The 3,133-nt window shown below is 39.5% G+C and overlaps 1 pseudogene; it reads right to left on the reverse strand.

Moving 5' to 3' along the window:
• Positions 1-685: 685 nt before the first annotated feature.
• On the reverse strand, positions 686-3,133 carry LOC111176336 (WD repeat and SOCS box-containing protein 1 pseudogene; annotated as a pseudogene).

Here is a 3,133-nt window from a genome sequence, read left to right on the forward strand (position 1 = left end):
TGCGTCTGGAGCCTGTGCTCCGCAATGAGAGGCCGCGACAGAGTGGCCCCTGCTCACCGCAACTAGAGAAAGCCCTCGCACAGAAACAAAGACCCAACACAGAGAAAAAATATATGTATATATATATATATTATTTTTTTTTTTTTTCGGTACTCGGGCCTCTCACTGCTGTGGCCCCTCCTGCTGCGGAGCACAGGCTCCGGACGCGCAGGCTCAGCGGCCATGGCCTACAGGCCCAGCCACAGCAAAAAAAAAAAAAAAAAAAGATAAGCTAGTTAATTTCCATCCCACTACTTCCACTCACTGAGTCCTCTGCCTTTTGTGTATATTTAAACAAATTGGTTCAAATTCTGCTAAAAATATATCACTTGAAAATACTGTTAAACATTTTAGTTTCTGATGAGAAATGTGTGTAATATTTAGGGGTTTTTTTGCAACAAAACCATATAATAATGGAAACTTTTTACACATTTAATTTTCAAACTGTTCTCTCATAGCATATGTTTCTTTCAAAAGGAGTTATGCATTGTATTTGTTTTTATCACCTTTATTGTACAAGAAGATTATTAAGCTTGTTTTTGTATTTTAAATATCTACTAGGAAAACTACAGGCAGCCACCTTGGGAAAAGGTCAACAAATTAGAACCCCCCCTTTTTTTTTTTTGGCAAAGGAAAATCTGCAGAATATCTTCAACCACCGCCAAAGTAATGAAAACAAAGCCATCAAACGTTGTTGCTATCAAGTGTAGCAAAAAAATATTTTCATGGTCATTCCCTATCTCATTACAAAATGTTATTTTATTCTAGTAAAGATCTTGTTCTGTTTTGTTTTTTTTTTTTACAAGTCTTTAATTAAAAAGCTCAGCAAGGGGCTTCCCTGGTGGCACAGTGGTTGAGAGTCCGCCTGCCAATGCAGAGGACACGGGTTTGTGCCCCGGTCCGGGAAGATCCCACATGCCGCGGAGCGGCTGGGCCCGTGAGCCATGGCCTCTGAGCCTGCGCGTCCGGAGCCTGTGCTCCGCAACGGGAGAGGCCACAGCAGTGAGAGGCCCGCGTACCGCAAAAAAAAAAAAAAAAAAAAGCTCAACAAAAATATATAATCAAGCATTTTACATAATGCATACATTCTTAATATCTGCAGGTAAGATAAATAACAGAAGGCAAAAACAGATATACTAATTGTATTGCTTCTCTTTGGCAAGTCACCAATATTATCCCCTGCAGAAACATAGGATATGTGTAAAAAACAAAAAGCAAAAATACCCACTACAGTCGTAAAATAATTGTCCCTTAGTAGAAACAACAAAATATTTAGCAATAATGCAGTAGACGGATTTTTCAAATTGACTAAAATTTATTATAATACTTTATTTATACCACAGGGGTTAAAGTAGCAAGCTGCTTTCCAAAATTAAGGCCCACAGCAGTAGTTAGGAAAAAAAAAAACAAATGACACCCTTTTTTCCTGGTTATATCCTGGCTATTTTTCATTTAATAATGTCACATTCAAATTCTACCTCTCAGCTGCCACTCCTAAGGAAAACAAAATCCTTCCCTAGACAAAAGCTGTTTTACTTGAAGGTCAGTTGTCTGACCACCCCCCAACCAAATACACATTTTGTTATGAGGCATTCAGCTTTCTTAAGTCAGTATTTACCATCTAACTCAGTGTCCCAGAATGAAAAAATTCCTTCCACTTTACAGCAAAGATACATATTGTGGCTCTACTGAAGCAATGTATACATGTTGGAACTAAAAATTAGAAAAGCAAAAGGGTCCATTCAACACACAGCAGCTTATATCGAAATATATACATGTATGTATATGTTCTCACAGTTACATTTTAGAAAAATATTTACATTTGATATGTTCAGAAATATTTCTCCTAAGGTCTATAAATAATACTTTAAAAGCTCAACTGATGAAAATGCAATACAAGAATGTATCAAATTAAATAAATCTCCTAAACCTTGAAGTCAGTAAAGCTTGAGGTTTGTGTAAAGTGTGTTGTCAGTCCCTAATACTAGGGAAGACAGCATCCTCTAAACACGGTAGGAGAGGAACTCTAAAACTTTGGAAGGAATCGGCAGCTCCTGGACTTCTTGGGTGGGCATCGCTCTCCGGATTGGTATGCGACATAAATGTTGAAGGTTAGGGACTTGCCTTGGAGTGGCCCCAAAATACACACTTCCATCATGTGTCCCAGCAGCTAAAACACTGCCCTCAGTAGAAAAGGCACAGCAAAGACCATTGCTCAAAGGTGTAACTTGTACTGGATAATCCTCATCAATTCTCCAGAACCTCACCATTTTATCATCAGCAAGGCTTGCAACATGCAGTCCATCATGACTAAACGAGACAGATCGTACCCATCGGTCATTTGCTCCTCCAGCAAATATTGGAGTGGGTGGGGAAAACAGGTGCCCAAATTCCATCAGAATGTCTCCAGTGTGTGGATCCCAGATATAAACTCGAGTATCGTAAGAGGCCATAGGCAGTAATGCTCCATCAGGAGAAAAGTCACAAGCTACAACATCATGGTGATGTCCTTCTAGTTTCTGTATCATGGTATATTTATCCATATTCCAAAGGAAAACTGCTTTACTGGCTCCCACTGAACACAGCATAGAAGAGTCAGGAGAGAATGCACAGCTGTACACCCAGTTCTGATGGCCCCTCAATACTTTCATCATGTTTCCGTCATCTTTCAGGTCCCACACTCTCAGAGTTTTGTCTCTTGAAGCTGACACCAGGATCAAGCTCCCATCTGGAGCAAAAGTTAAATCTCTGACCACTTCAGTATGACCTACCAAGTTAAGGAGGAGTTTTCCTGTATATACATCCCATATTTTGATACACCCATTGTTTAACCCTGTGGCAAGGAGTAGCTGATCTTGTCCAAATTTGAATCGATGCCATTCTATGTTTACACAGCGACTCTGTTTTTCTGGAACTGAAGATCCAAAAGCAAGACTCCAGACTATATCGCCACAGTCTATAATATGTTCACGAGGCTTATTTTTTTGACCACCATCACTGTTTTGTCTTGACAATCTTAAACTGCTTGAATTGGTGATATTCTTGGTGCCATGCAAGAGAAAGTTCTTAAGGCAAAAGCAACAGTCCAATTTTC

This window comes from Delphinapterus leucas, chromosome 18, assembly GCF_059928025.1.
Source record: "Delphinapterus leucas isolate spDelLeu-1000000601 "Yukka" chromosome 18, BTC_Dleu_Yukka2, whole genome shotgun sequence".
Taxonomy (NCBI): Eukaryota; Metazoa; Chordata; class Mammalia; order Artiodactyla; family Monodontidae; genus Delphinapterus; species Delphinapterus leucas.